At 35.8% G+C, this 16,608-nt stretch overlaps 3 protein-coding genes across 5 annotated transcripts in view; 1 reads left to right on the forward strand and 2 right to left on the reverse strand.

The window, feature by feature from the left end:
- LOC148955148 (beta-1,4-galactosyltransferase 4-like) overlaps positions 1 to 8,040 on the reverse strand; it is a 69,752-nt gene extending 61,712 nt beyond the window's left edge. For 2 of the 3 annotated variants that reach the window (XM_089100570.1, XM_089100564.1), the window contains exon 1: positions 7,570 to 8,040. The gene's annotated coding sequence lies outside the window, so the exon portion shown is untranslated. The remainder of the gene's footprint in view (positions 1 to 7,569) is intronic. The other variant, XM_089100566.1, reaches the window with a different exon arrangement.
- The window catches only part of TM9SF3 (transmembrane 9 superfamily protein member 3), a 696,120-nt gene that overhangs the window by 313,871 nt on the left and 365,641 nt on the right, over positions 1 to 16,608 (reverse strand). The gene's annotated exons all lie outside the window — the stretch shown is intronic.
- LOC148955147 (xylosyl- and glucuronyltransferase LARGE2s-like) overlaps positions 1 to 16,608 on the forward strand; it is a 159,743-nt gene that overhangs the window by 102,560 nt on the left and 40,575 nt on the right. The gene's annotated exons all lie outside the window — the stretch shown is intronic.

Consider the following 16,608-nt stretch of genomic DNA (forward strand, 5'->3'; position numbering starts at 1 on the left):
CAGTATAGTCTTATCTAGCTTTGACATATCTATATACCTATATCTTTTTGCAGTCGAGCCCCTCTCACCAGACTAAAATCAATGCACTGAATACATGCTATTTGCCTAGTATTTATATTGGGTTCATTGGCGTTTAAAAAGAACACCAGTATTGAGATACATAAGATGTATTTGTTTGGAGGAAGAACGTACAACATGGCTTTAAAAATCAGTCGAGCCCCTCTCCCCAGACCGATTTCCTGGCACATAATATATATATATATATATATATATATATATATATATATATATATATATATATATATATATATATATATATATATATATATATATATATATATATATATATATATATATATATATATATATATATATATATATATATATATATATATGCTCATATCTACGTGCTCTTTTTTTATCACTTCTACCCTTCGTAAGTGCGATATAGCACTGAAAACAACACTTTTGGTGCCACTTCTTAAGTGGAAAAGCTCTGAAGTACAAAATAGGTACTATTGTAATAGTTATGTTCCCATTAACTGGAAGTTTACAAGAACCCCTCCCTTACACTCCCACTCCCAGCCCCTTTAGTAACTTTCATAAATCGTCTGCTCATCAGTAAGCTACTCAAACATTAGCAGGCTATTACACCATCGTAGATAGATGTTTAAAGGCTCGATTAAAAGCTATTGCTTATATTTACTAGGTTTTTAAAAATTATATCATCTATTAGATTTCACAGATTTCGATATTAACTAGTTTCTGGGGAGAATTTGCAGTGGACTCTTTGTCATGATTGATGTATTAGCTGCAACCTAGTAAAGAGCGAGCCACAGTCCATTGTAACTAAAGCCATAGTAACTAAAGTTTTTCCTTCTTCTTTTTTCCAGGTCTAGCGGGTTACTAGAACATCAAAAAGAGGTGCTTAAGAGCTCATTCAAACGCGATTTCTCATATGTACGTGGTTTATATAAATTCCGCCATCTGCAAGTGCCATATGGCATGAAAAGAGGCACTTTTCGTGTCGTATCTCGAGGGATGGGGCTAGCGGGTTACCAAAACATCTAACATAGATTTTTGATAACTCATATAAAAAATATTGCTCATATTTACGTTCTTCCTATAAATTCCACCATCTGCAAGTTTCAAATCATAGGCAGAGCGCTAGCGCTGCCTAAGTAAAGAACGAGTGGGCACAATGTTTTTTTTTTTTTTTCTCCAAAACCGGGCACTTCGTATCAAAGGAATTGTCATAGAAAGTTCGAAAAGCACTAATTAAATTGGAAATTGCAGTGACTAGTTCTAATTTTAAAGGGAAAGATTGATTGGAGGGCAAATAGCCCCCCCCCACGCCCATCATTCCCCCAAAAACATTCACTCAAAATTCTGAAATAGCCATTTGGTTCAGCGTAGTTGATTTCCAGATAGAAAATATCTTTTTGAGAAGGACACTCCCCCACAACCCACGGGGCAAGGGTTTTAAGTTATGCCCTGAGGGCATATAAGGTTTTTATAGAAGGCGTTGTCGTAGAAACTTCAAAAAAGACTCATTTGATTGGAAATTCAAAGGGATAGTGCCCTTTTTAATAGTCAAAAGTGATTGGAGGGCAACTAGCCCCCCCCCACGCCCCTTGGTTCCTTAATCACATCTAATATGGAGTTGGAGGCAGCCATTCCGTTCCGCGTCGATGCATTCCACATAGAAACTTTCTTTTTTGTGGTAGATGCGACTCTAAACGTCCCGGGGTGCGGGTTTTGAGTTATGCCCTGGGGGCATATGAGGTTTTTATAGAAGGCGTTGTCGTAGAAGCTTCGAGAAAGGTTCATTTTATTTGAAATTCAAAGGGCTAGTGCTCTTTTTAATAGTCGAAAGTGATTGGAGGGCAACTAGCCCCCCCCCCTTATGCCCTTCATTCCCCCAAACACATCCAATCAAATTATTGATATAGCTATTTTGTTCAGCGTAGTTGATTTCCAGATAGAAAATATCTTTTTGAGGAGGACACTCCCCCACAACCTTCGGGGCAAGGGTTTTAAGTTATGCCCTGGGGGCATATACGGTTTTTAAAGAAGGTGATGTCGTAGAAACTTCAAAAAAGACTCATTCGATTGTAAATTCAAAGGGCTAGTGCCCTTTTTAATAGTCGAAAGTGATTGGAGGGCAACTAGCCCCACCCGCGCCCATCATTCCCCCAAACACATCCAATCGAAATTTTGAGTTAGCCATTTTCTTCATCGTAGTTGATTTCCAAATAGAAAATATGTTTTTGAGGAGGGCACTTCCCAACAACCCTCGGGGCAAGGGTTTTAAGTTGTGCCCTGGGGGTATATAAGGTTTTTATAGAAGGCGTTGTCGTAGAAACTTCAAGAAAGGCTCATTCGATTGAAATTCGAAGGGCTAGTACCCTTTTAATAGTCGAAAGTGATTGGAGGGCACCAGCTCCCCCCCACGCCCATCATTCCCCCAAACACATCCAATCAAAGTTTTTAGATAGCCATTCCGTTCAGTGTAGTTGATTTCCAGATAGAAAATATGTTTTTAAGGAGGACACTCCCCCACAACCCTGAGGGCAAGGGTTTTAAGTTATGCCCTGGGGGCATATGAGGTTTTTATAGAAGGCGTTGTCGTAGAAACTTCAAAACAGGTTCAGTCAATTGGAAAGTCTAAGGGCTAGTGCCCTTTTTAATTGTTAATAGAGATTGGAGGGCAACTAGCCCTCTCCCCCCAGCCCATCATTCCTCCCCACATAAACCAAAAAAATTTTTAGATATCCCATTTTTTTATCGGAGTTGATTTCCAGACGGAAAATTTGTTTTTGAGGTAGCAAACCGGAGTTTTTGAAGCACGATTCATGCTATTAAAGTGTAGTATTTCTGAGTCCAGTTGAAATGTGCACATGTTAGAAAATTCTCTTTTTTGGTGAAGCTTCTGGTTCCTTTACGTGTACGCAAAGGACTGAAATACCTTTAGAGGCGTATTCTTTTCTTCGATATATTTGCTTACTTGGTTATTCAGCGTAAGCAGTAAATTTATGGCAAATCCAGGGAAGAATTTTTTTTTGAAACGCTTTTCGGGTTTCATTACAAAAATGGCCTTCATCGTAAAAACCTAAGTTGTTCCCACAAAAGGATTTTCGTTCTTAATTAGAAAAAATTGAATTCAGAAAGCAATATATTTTCACCGTTAGTACTGTCAAGGTTAGGGAAATTTAATCTTAAGAAACAATCTTAAGAACTTTTCTACTTACAGAAACTCACAAAAAATGTATTTAAAAAAGCGATTGTAAAAGTTAAAAGATAATTTTTGTACATATATGTCTCCGTGTTCATTTTGCAGACAAGAAAGATTCACGTATTTCAAAGTTTAAAATATATTTCCTTATCTATATAATTATCTTTTTATCCTCAAAATTCAATTAGCATTCTCCTTTTTCTGCTATAATTCAAATATTTGAATTGAACTTATACTGAACATATTACTTTCAATGGCCCTATAGTCAAATTTAAAATGATATTCAAGAAAATTCGAACTACTGCCGAAGTTCAAACCGGGCTGATTAATAAAGTATATTAAAGATCAAAACTGCATTTTTTTCTACTGAAAAGTAGGCTACATAAAATTTAATAATGTCAACAAATTGTCAGACTCCAATAGGCAAGGCAAAATTTAAACAGAAGAATTAAATTTTTTTTGTAACTTGTCAGATATTATAAAAAGCACGTAGATATGAGAAATAGCTTTTTAATGAGTCTTTAACAATCTCTTTATGATGTTCTGGTAGCCCGCTATACATGTTGAAAAAAAAAAAAAACGGGAGACAGATCAGTGCTACCGATACAAAAAAGTGATTTTCCTTGTTGTTCAGGGAGGGGGACTATAACTTCCCTGTACAAGGTTTTGACCATTTTGATTCCAATTTTACACTTTTCATTTTGATATGAGGCCATTTTCGAGGGCTGTCAGGCTTTTTTTTTCTAAATCACCATAAATTTCTCTTTGCAATAAACTTTTACTTTTAAGACGAACCGAAATAATAGTTAACGTCCCTGAGTCAGTGTCAGATGGAAATTTTTTTTTCACTAGGCAGTTTTTTTCAAAAAGCGTTTTTTAACTTTTGTTTATTACGGGATTTGGTTCGCTATTTAATAGGTTGCAGCTGGCGCTGCAACCATGATACTCTACCAGGACATGCTTTAAAAAAATGAGCCTAGAAAATGACTGAAAAAAAAAACAACAGCGGATACCGATATTCCCGATACGATACATGCAATACTAATATGCACGATACCGATATGCGCGATATCGATACGCCCGATACCACACACAGCCCTTCCCCAGGGACTATGGAGGTCCATATCATCATTAAAACTATATATATTGGACCTTTGAACTATATTGAACAAAATGGCTGTCTCAAAAATTTTATAGGACTAGTTGGGGGGAGGGGGCCTGTAGAGAGGGGGGCTATTGGCTCTCCAATCTTTCCGGTCAATTGAAAGGGGCACTTACATATTTAAATTCCTTTTGAATGAGCTATTGTACACTTTTCTAGGATTCTCTGCCCACCCCCTAGCCTTGCTAGAAAAAAAAAGAAAAAAAGGGAGACAGATCAGTGCAAAAAAGTAATTTTCCTTGGTCTTCAAGGTGGGGAACTGTAATTATCCTACAAAAGGTTTTCGACCATGCTGATTCCAATAATGCACTTTTTATTTCGATTTGACGCCATTTTCAATGGGTTTCAGGCTCTTTTTCGAAATCACCATAAATTTCTTTTCGCAGTAATCTTTTACTTCTAAGATTAACCGAAACAATAGTTACCATTACTGATTTAGTGTAAAATGACAATTTTTTCTCACTAGACAGTTTTTTTTGAAAACACGTTTTTCAACTTTTGATTAATATGGGCAGTGGTTCGCTCTTAACTAGGTTGCAGCTGCCGCTGCAACCATGATACACCGCAACTGAATTGAAACAAGCAGGTTTCACTCATTTGAAAGTGAACCCCAAAAAAATAATTTTGTCGACCCAGAAACCGGCGCCTCTACCCAAAAAGTAGATTACTTTAAGTAATTGCAAGTGTGTTTAATTACAAAAAGTAGATTGCAAGTGTGTAGCACTCATTTTTTAAAGCATATCCCAGGAAGGATCATTTTACACCTATTGCCCATATCTACGTGTTTTTGTTTAATTTTACCATCCAAAAGTGCCATATAGCACTAAAAACGGCACTTTTGATACCGCTTCATAAGTGGAAGAGTTTGGAAGCATAAAACGGTACCATTGCAATACTACTATTAATACTACTAACAACTCACCGCAGCACCATTGCAATATTTATGGTCCAAAGCCCTCAACTGGAGTATTATAAAACCCCTCACATATACTCCTGTTCCAGACCCCCTTAGTGAGTTTCATAAATCGCCTACTCATCTTAAAAGTAAAAGATTACTACTTTTTGGGTAGAGGCGCCGCTTTCTGGGTCGACAAAATTATTTTTTTGGGTTCACTTTCAAATGAGTGAAACCTGCTTGTTCCAGTTTAGTTGCGTTGTATCCCTTCCAATAATTTGAAATGATTCTTGAACATCCATGGTGAGACACTATACTTTATCACTAGTCAAAGCGAACTAACCTATGTCCTCAAGAATCGCGTTAATAATGAACTAAAATGAACTAGGGCCAGAATCGCGTTAATAATGAACTTTTCTTTGTCTTTGAGACGGTCAGCCGACGCCGAAGCTCCCAATTTAATAATTCACAAATGACCTTCACAATTTGCTAATAAAGTATTCTATTTTCATCATATTTTATTGTCATGAAACTTCACTTCTCGAGTGTGTTTTATATAATAAACAAGTACCGCAAAAGTTTTCAAATGAGCCATTAAACACCACTCTAAAAAGTTCTGGTAGCCCTCTAGCCCCAGCTTTTCCACTTGAGACATGGCACTAAAAGTGCCGTTTTAAGTGCTATTTGAAACTTGCAGATGGTGGAATTTATAGGAAGAACGTAAATATGAGCAATATTTTTTATACAAGCTATCAAAATCTATGTTAGATATTTTGGTAGCCCGCTGGCCCCACCCCTCGAGAAGAGGCACGAAAAGTGCCTCTTGGTGGAACTTATATAAACCTCGTACATATGAGAAATAGCTTTTGAATGAGCTCTTAAGCACCTCTTTATGATGTACTAGTAATCCACTAGACATGGAAAAAAGAAGAAGGAAAAACTTTAGTTACTAATATATATATATATATATATATATATATATATATATATATATATATATATATATATATATATATATATATATATATATATATATATATATATATATATATATATATATATATATATATATATATATATATATATATATATACATATATATATATATATATATATATATATATATATATATATATATATATATATATATATATATATATTCATAAATGTATAGCCCAACGCTTATAGAGAGCTAGGTTTTGCTTGCGGCCTACAAATTTGAGCCTAAATATTAACAGAAAATTTGGCAGCTTGATAAATTTAACTGTCTGCTTTGAATTTTTTCGAAAAACTAATGTTGAAAAAACACGGATTCGCTGCTTTAAATGTTTATTTGAGCAATTATTTCAACTTTAGTGAACTGTTATTTCTTTATGTTTTTGCTGTAAAAATTACTTTAAAAACAGTAAAATTCAGTTACCCTTCCACAAAAATAACAAAATTCAAAATTTGTTTAAACTATTACGCATGGTATTAGCAATTATTGACCTAGTCTTCTGCTGCACAGAGGGGAGCAGAACATACCTAAAATTTTATTGTTGTTTCCACTGGGAAGGTGTCATAACATCCAACGTCAGGACATCCACAAAATCCGTCATAACATCTACAAAAAATCCGTCGGAACCACCAACCGTCAAAACATCCAACATTTTAAAATTTTAGTTTTTGGGGTTTAGGGGGGGGGAAGTTACCTAGGTTAGGTTACGTATTTAATATATGCTATGGTTTACCCTCACCCCCCCCCCCCCGATGTGCAAATATATAGCCAAAATTTGTTTTTAAACTATTATATACTTACTACTATTATATAAACTTATAAATTTTTTGTCGACATCCTGACGTATGTCTATGTCGTGACGGTTGGATGTTACGACGCTCGTATGTCGTTTGCTGCTTGTGACAGTGAAGACGAAATGGTAGCACTTACTTCCACTTGGAGGGACCTCTCAAGGAACTTCCGAAAATTGGAGGAAAAATTTCCCAAGTTTTTCTCATTGCAAAAAAATCATTAACATTCTCACTTTCAGATTGATTTTTAAAGCCATGTTGTACGTTCCTCCTCCAAATAAATACATTTATGTATCTCAATACCGGTGTTCTTTTAAACGCCAATGAACCCAACATGAATACTAGGCAAATAGATTGTATTCAGTCTATTGATTTCAGTCATATAATCAGATCAGTCAGATAAGAAAAGGTGAATTTGGATTTGGGTGATTATTCCCCTTGTGCTGTGTAAACCACAATTTCTTATATACCTTATTATACCTAATATACCTTAAGAAAGCCCTAGTAGAGCTTGGTTGTGTATTGGTATAGTGAATAAAGTCCTCTTTTCTCCGTTTATTGATGAATGCTCCGTCCCTTAAACATCTGTGGTTAAGTCTCTTAAAGCTCTATATAGTAGGCAAATCAAGAAAAAGACATTCTCGAAAACATATCACTTAGTCACCAAACTAACACTGACTTTCCTTCCTCCTTGATAATTTGCCTGTCTTTGCTCTTAGTATTCCATGTAAGACTTTTTTAGTGATAGCAGACCATGCAAATTACACAAGCGACTTCACGATTCAACTGATAAGCTAAACTATTACAGTTACTTATCTTTACTGAAATTATCTATATCATTTTCGGTTGGTTGTTTATTGGGAAGGTTTTACTTAATTAGAAAACATTTGACGTCGTACTGGAGAGGACATCCGTTAATTCAATTAGCTCTGTTTCGTCTGTAGTTCAACTATGGGAATTGAATGTGTTTAACATGCTGGTCTTTTGAACACAAAATGGTATAAACTCACTCATAATTATACTTTGTTCATATGCTTCTCATGTAGTATCGTATTTCATATTTTTCATCTATCATTAATACCACCATTCATTGCCTGACTGACCTTTTGCTGTTTGTGACATAATTTTTTCGGTTCAATGCTTTCAAAATTTAGATTGAAAATTTTCGAAAAAATACAATGTTTGCAGTGTGATTGTGCCCAATTAGTATTGTTTATGTACTACACTTTTTTTACTACTCTTTTTTAGATCATAAAAATGTCCAATTTCTAATATACTGTGAAGTATTATGTCCTTTTATTAATTTTGCTCCGATTCGCAAACTGTAGTTGCCTGGTAGTTCGCAAATAATAGTGGTTTTAGACCTAGTATTCCTTATATTTTACTAAACCGTCTCTAAATCCATAACATAAAGTAAATTTATAAAAAAAAAAATGTAGCTGAAAATACAATCAGGGTGACGTGCAACCCAAGTCAAAAACTAAAAAAACAAACAAAAGCAGAGTCACACAGTTTTTGTTAACGAACCGTAAGTAAGGAGTAACAACAATAAATTCAATTAAAAAAATCTATTATTTATGCTGATTGTAAATATGCAAAATATATTAATTTTAAAGATGCTCATCAAAAGCTACTAGCACATCAAGGATTGGGATAATTTTAAACATGATGGAGACGAAAGTTCATTTTGTACAAATATACTGTGTTTCATAAAGCAAATATACCAGCTATTTTTATTGGAGCTTCGTTTTACAAAAGTTAAACTGATTTTGAGAGGGGTTACAGCTCGTGTCACATTTAGGGTAACCCTAGATATGGTGTTAAAAATGAACAGAAATTAAACGAAAAAAGCTATTATTCAAATGGTAACAAAGAGTGGCCTTAAAACTTACTACAAACAGAAATTAATCAGTATATAAGGAGGTTTTCACCCTCCCGAACTCTTCCCCCTCTTTACACTAAAGTTTGACATTTTTTCCCTGGAAAGATCGTCACCTTCACAAATTAACTAAACATCAAGATTGTGCAACGATTGAGAAAACTGATTTTGGAGAATTTAAGTGGTTCACTGAGCAGTGTGACGGTAAACAAACTTACAGGTTTGATGATGAAAGAAAGTATAATTTTGTTTGTGAAATCAAAATGGGAATTAGTAGAAACACTAAGTCTAATGAAGAAAATAATTACCAAGATAGGATTGAGGGAGAGAATTCTACTAAGCGTACTAACAAACGTCCTACCAAACGTACTACTCAACGTACTCTCAAACGTATTACCAAACGTCCTACCAAACGTACTACTCAACGTATTCCAGAACTTATTACTAAAGCTTTTACCAAACCTACTAGGAAGCCATCTACTAGGATACTGACTAGGAAAAACACAACAACTGATAGGAAACAACCTATTATTACACCGATTAGGAAAGTTACTGGTACTACACTTACCACTACTTTTTCTACTACAACTACAAATGCATTTACTACTACCGCTACTACTAGTGCACCTACTACTACAGCTACCCCCACTTCAGCCAACACTGCTTCGCCCGCACCCATTGCTACACCAACTACTACACCTGGTACTACGGCTACCACAAATTTATCTACACCTATTATTATACCTACTACTACAGCTACCACCACTCCAGCTTACATTACTTCACCTACATCTACTACTACAGCTACCTCTACACTTTCTACTATAACTACTAGTAAACCTACTACTACAGCTACCACTGCACTTTCTACTACAACTACTAGTAGACCTACTATTACAGCTACAACTCCTTCACCTACACATTCTACTACAGCAACTACTATTACACCTGTTACTGCACCTACGAATACACCTAATCTTATTGTTCATAATCCCAATAATCATATTCCTGCTGCTACTACTACTACTAGGATTGTTAAGAAAGTTAAGAATGTTAAACCCACAGAAATCAAGTAATTCTTGAATATATACAATAAAATAAAAGGATTAGAAACAATTCAAGATTCACTTGATAAAGATATTTTAAGCACATATTATCCTGAAATGCTATCCAAAGTAAGAAGAGCTCGACAAGACATACAGAGCGCTTTGAAATTCCTTCAAGAATTTCAAATCTCTGGTAACGACCAACGCTTGGAGAAGGAAAACTTGGAGCATAAATATGAAAAAAGCAATTGAATCAATACGTGAATACAAGGAACATCGATCAAAGTTTGATGAGACACCAAGATATAATGGTCGTCTTATTATTTTCTATTATATTTCAATTATTGCTAGCGTTAAGTTTTCACTTTTTTGTTTCCTGTTTGAGATGAGCTTCAATAATAAAAATTATAATTTATCGTTGCTCTAATTTTCTTGTTTGAATGTGTAAAGTTTGGACATTTCTGTGGCCAGAACAAAATATTCTAAATTCTTTACTGTTCAAGTTAGGATTATTTTTAGCGTGTAAAAAAATTAGCAGACTTTGGTAAGATCTTAGACTCAGAGTAACTTACAACCTTTCTTTATTGACAATTCTACCACGTTTTGATAACATTGAATAGTTTGAGACCTTTGTTAACAGTTCTTTCTAGTTTTCCAGGCTTGTTTTTGGATTTATCCTTCCTCCTTATTATAGACTGTGTATGTTTTGAAAAGCAACAATTAGTAGAAGAAATTGCTTTAAGAACCAGATATCCTGGGCATATATTCCGTAAAGCAAGAATTCAAGTAGTAACAGTCGGTGAGGACCTTTTATATAAGCCAATGAGGCGAGAATTTCTTGGTGGATCTTTCAGTAATGATGAAAGATGAACTTTTTTTGTAGCGTGTCCGCCTTCACTCGCAGAGACATTTGAAAAGTACAAAGTGGAAGCAGGAAAACAGTCTGCTGAAAAGGGCGTCTAACGGAAGACAAAGAAAATGAAGATTGGAATGGAGAGAAGGCACTGCATGATTTGTATTGTCTTCAAAGCGTCAGTAGCTCAGAAAAACAACCAAATTATGAAAGAATATGAACTTCACGTGAAATTTTTTTAGAGTACAAATAGGTACACGTAAAAATTTGGGATACGTTTCTGAAACTGGATGCGATAGCCGTGGTCGCACTCCCTTTTGCAACACCAGATATCTCCTTGATTTTGAGGAGATTGACGTGATTAGACTTCTACTCAAACATTCGTACCATATAGTTAGAGAAACTACGATTGTATGGAAAGCTTTACTTAAAGTTCGTCTTACAATACGAAACAACAAGGTCTTGAAATGGGATGATGATAGTTGTCCTGGTGAGCTGGCAGTAGAAACAATACTTAAAGTATTAAAGGATAAAAAGGGAAACAAAGAGGATCTCAACCGAAAGCAAATAAGTTAGCTGAGGGTAAAAAAAGAAACGAAAACAAAGGAACTCCAGCCATCTAAAGGTGTAAAAGAAATTGAATCCCGCAAAACAGAACAAATAGAAGATAATAGGGAAACTGAAGAGGAGACAATCAAAAATAAGACACCCTTTTGGGTGTCATATTTTTGATAAGACACCCCCAAAAAAAAAAAAAGAAGACGCAAAAAATGATGAACCTAAAGTAGATGTGCATAAAACTAAGTTCAAGCAACAGACTGAAGAATCTGTAAAAAGAAAAGAAAAAAAGAGCAATAGCACTGAAAGAGAAGATATTAAACCAAAAACAAAGGAAAAAGGAGAAAAAACGACAAATAAAGAAAAATCCAGCAAGCTAAGGGTATAAGAAAAAATTAACCCTCAAAAAAGAACTAATAGAACTGAGTTCATACAGCTACTTTGTATATTTTGTCCTGTCTCTGATTCTACTAATAATAGTTCTTGTATTTAATATTAGCAAATACAAGTTTGGTTTGGTTATACTGCAGGTTTTGGTTTAGTTGTACCGGCAGCTAATGCTTAGTTTTACTTGCAACATTTGGCTTAATTGTTTGCTGCTGTTGGCTTAGTTTGAGATGCAAGTGTTGGCTTAATTGTTTGCAACTTTTAGTTTAGTTGTACCTGCAGCTAATGGCCTCGTTTTACTTTCAACTATTGGCTTAATTGTCACATATGTTGCCTTAGTTTTAAATCCAATTGTTTACTTGATTTTCTACAGCTTTTGGTTTTTCCAGATAGAAAATATGTTTTTGAGGAGTTCACTCCCCCACAACCCTCAGGACAAGGGTTTTAGATTATGCCCTGGGGTATATAAGGTTTTATAGAAGGCGCTGTTGTAGAAACTTCAAAAAGGCTCATTCGATTGGAAATTCAAAGGGCTAGTGCCCCTTTCAATAGTCGAAAGTAATTGGAGGGCAACTAACCCCCCTTACGCCCACCTTTTCCCCAAACACATCCAATCACAATTTCTAGATAGCCATTTTATTCAACGTAGTTTTAAGTTCGGGAAATTATGTATTTTAGGGGAACAACCCCCCACAGCCCTTAGGGCATGGGTTGTAGGTTTAGCCCTGGGGGCCTACAAGGTTTTTATAGAACGCGTTTTCGTAGAAACTTCAAAAAGGGGCTAATTTGATTGGAAATAGAAATGGCTAGTGCTCTTTTTAATAGTCGAAAGTGATTGGAAGGCAACTACCACCCCTTCCATGCCTATCATTTCCCCAAACACATCCAATCGAAATTTTGAGATAACCATTTTGTTCCACGCAGTTTAAAGTTCAGGGAAATATACCTTTGAGCAGGACACTCCCCCCACAGTCTTCAGGGCAAGGGTTATAAGTTATGTTCTGGGGGCATATAAGGTTTTTATTGAAATCTTTGCCGTAGAAACTTGAAAGAGGGCTCATTCGATTGGAAATTCAAAGAGCTAGTGCCCTTTTAAAAGTCAAATGTGATTTGAGGGCAAATAACCCCCCTCTCACGTCCACCTTTTCCCCAAACACATCCAATCAAAATTTTTAGATAGCCATTTTATTCAACGTAGTTGAAAGTTTTGCAAATTTGGTCCTTAAGGATGACAACCTCCCCCCCCCACAGCCCTCAGGGCAAGGGTTGTGAGTTATGCCCTGGGGGGCATATAAGGTTTTTACTGAAAGCGTTGTCGTAGAAACTTCAAAAAGGCTCATTCAATTCAAAATTGAAAGGGCTAGTGCCTTTTTTAATAGTTGAAAGTGATTGGAGAGCGACTAACGCCCCTCTCTTGCCCACCATTTTCCCAAATACAATTTAAGCTTGATTTTCATATTCAATCTAAGCATTCCTCGCTTTAAGATCTATTTGGTCACTTATATTATTACTTGTTGTATGTTTTTGCTATGATCGTTTATTTAGTTTCTGTTCGTTTTGGGTTTCATTTACTCTCTAATAGTAATTTATGGTCGTTTTGAGTTTGAATTTTAAAAGGTATTTGTATATAATGAGCTTAAGTTTAAAATGGCCTTTACTTTTCTTTGAAAAACTTATTTTTCGGAAATTTTTTATTTATTAATTACAATAAATAACCGATTCAAACTCAAAACGAACAGAAATTAACATAAGTTGGGCTCAAAACCCCTATGACTTCCCAAAGTCAAAACATAATTTGCACTTTACTGAAAAAAATATAAATGTTTTTACTTTCATAACTTTAGTAAATCAAGTAATATTAACATTTAGATTACTAAATATCAGTATATGTATATTAAACTGACAATGCACATTCATTTGTATTTTTTATAAAAAAAAATTGTGCCAAATGTGCGCCACATTTTGCCATAATGTGGGCACAATGTATTATTATTATATTTTTTTTTCGTGGTCTTAGACCAGGGCACTTCGTATCGAAGGAGTTGTTGTATAAACTTCAAAAAGGGCTCATTCGATTGGAAATTGGAGTGGCTAGTGCCCTTTTTAATAATCGAAAGTGATGGGAGGGCTACTAGCCCCCACCCCACGCCCATCATTCCCCCAAACACATCCAAACAAAATTTTGAGATAACCATTTTGTTCAGCGTAGTTGATTTCCAGATAGAAACTATGTTTTTGAGGAGGTCACTCTCCCACAATCCTCAGGGCAAGTGTTTTAAGTTATGCCCTGGGGGCATATAAGAACAATGTTGGCACAATGTATTATTTATTATTTTTTTCCTTTAGACCAGGGCACTTCGTATCGAAGAAGTTGTCGTAGAAACTTCGAAAAGGGCTCATTCAATTGGAAATTGTAGTGGCTTGTGCCCTTTTTAATAGTTGAAAGTGATTGGAAGGCAACTAACACCCCTTCCAAGCCCACTATTTCCTGAAACATATCAAATCAAAATTTTGAGATAGCCATTTTGTTCAGCGTAGTTGATGTCCAAATAGAAAATATGTTTTTGAGGAGGTCACTCCCCCACAACCCTCAGGGCAAGGGTTTTAGGTTATGCCCTGGGGTATATAAGGTTTTTATAGAAGGCGCTGTCGTAGAAACTTCAAAAAAGGCTCATTCGATTGGAAATTCAAAGTGCAAGTGCCCCTTTCAATAGTCGAAAGTGATTGGAGGGCAACTAACCCCCCTTACGCCCACCTTTTCCCCAAACACATCTAATCAAAGTTTTGAGTTAGTCATTTTATTCAACGTAGTTTTAAGTTCTGGAAATTAGGTCTTTGAGGATGACAATCCCCCACAGCCCTCAGGGCAAGGGCTGTAAGTTATGCCCTGGGGGCATGTAAGGTTTTTATAGAACGTGTTGTCGTAGAAACTTCAAATAGGACTTATTCGATTGGGAATTGAAATGGCTAGTGCTCTTTTTAATAGTCGAAAGTGATTGGAAGGCAACTACCACCCCTTCCATGCCTATCATTTCCCCAAACACATCCAATCGAAATTTTGAGATAACCATTTTGTTCCACGCAGTTTAAAGTTCAGGGAAATATACCTTTGAGTTTTTATTGAAATCTTTGTCGTAGAAACTTGAAAAAGGGCTCATTCGATTGGAAATTCAAAGGGCTAGTGCCCTTTTTAAAAGCCGAAAGTGATTTGAGGGCAAACAACCACCCTCTCACGTCCACCTTTTCCTCAAACACATCCAATCAAAGATTTTAGAAGGCCATTTTATTCAAAGTAGTTGAAAGTTTGAAGTTAGGTCTCTAAGGATGACATCCCCCACAGCCCTCAGGGCAAAGGTTGTAAGTTATGCCCTGGGGGCATATATGGTTTTTACTGAAAGCGTTGTCGTAGAAACTTCAAAAGGGCTCATTCAATTGAAAATTGAAAGGGCTAGTGCCTTTTTTAATAGTTGAAAGTAATTGGAGAGAGACTAACGCTCCTCTCACGCCACCATTTTCCCAAACACATCCAATCAAAATTTAGAGATATCCATTTTGTTCAACGTAGTTAAAAGTTCTGGAAATTAGGTCTGTTAGAATGATAACCCCCTCAGAGCCCTCAGTGCAAGGGTTGTAAGTTATGCCCTGGGGGCATATAAGGTTTATGTAGAAAGTTGCTTTCGAAATTTCAAAAAGGGCTCATTTGATTGGAAATTGAAATTGCCCTTAGTAATAGTTGAAAGTGAATGGAGAGTAATTAACCCCCCTCTCACGCCCACCATTTCCCCAAAAATATTCAATCAAAGTTTAGAGATAGCGATTTTGTTCAACGTAGTTGAAAGTTCTGGAAATAATGTATTTAAGGATGACAAACCCCCCAGCCCACAGGGCAAGGGTTGTAAGTTATGGCCTGGGGGTATATAAGATTTTTATTGAAATTTTTGTCGTAGAAACTTAAAAGGGCTCATTCGATTGGAAATTGAGAGGGCTAGTGCCATTTTTAATAATTGAAAGGGATTGGAGAGCGACTAACGCCCCTCTCACGCCCACCATTTCCCCAAACACATCCAGTCAAAATTTTCAGATACCCATTTTATTCAACGTAGTAGAAAGTTCTGGAAATTAGGTCTTTGAGAATGACAACCACCCTAACAGCCATTTGGGTAAGGGTTGTAATTTATGCCATGGGGGCATATAAGGTGTTTATAGAAAGCATTTTCGTTTCAAAAAGGGCTCATTCGATTTGAAATCGAAAGGCCTAGTACCCTTTTTAATAGTCGAAAGTGATTGGAAGGCTTAACATTTTTATAGTAAAGATCGATGTGGGTATAATGTATTATTTTTTGTTGTTGTTGTTGTTTAGACCCGGGCACTTCGTATCGAAGGAGTTGTCGTGGGATCTTCGAAAAGGGCTTATTCGATTGAAAATAGAAAGGGCTGATGCCCTTTTTAATAGTCGAAAGTGATTGGAGGGAAACTAATCCTCCTCCCACCCCCACCCTCTCATTTGCCCATTATGTTTAAAAAACTAAAAGTTGTCTTAAAATTAAATCAAAATGCACTGTTTTAATGCTAATTCCCAATAAGGCATCTCACAACAATTCCAAAAACAACTGAGGGTGTTATGTTAAATCCTCTGGGGCTACTACTACTATTGAGATTGAACGAAATCAAAATAGTGGAAGTGTTTCCAAGCTATGAAAGAAAGTAAACAGATTTTTTCACAAATGATATCAAGTTTTCTATTTCAGGTCTACTAAAGGAGGTATGAAACTAAATTAAACACTACTATTTGTGTCCAGATTTTT

This window comes from Artemia sp. Qi Xiang Cuo, chromosome 2 (genome assembly GCF_049724085.1).
Source record: "Artemia sp. Qi Xiang Cuo chromosome 2, ASM4972408v1, whole genome shotgun sequence".
Taxonomy (NCBI): Eukaryota; Metazoa; Arthropoda; class Branchiopoda; order Anostraca; family Artemiidae; genus Artemia; species Artemia sp. Qi Xiang Cuo.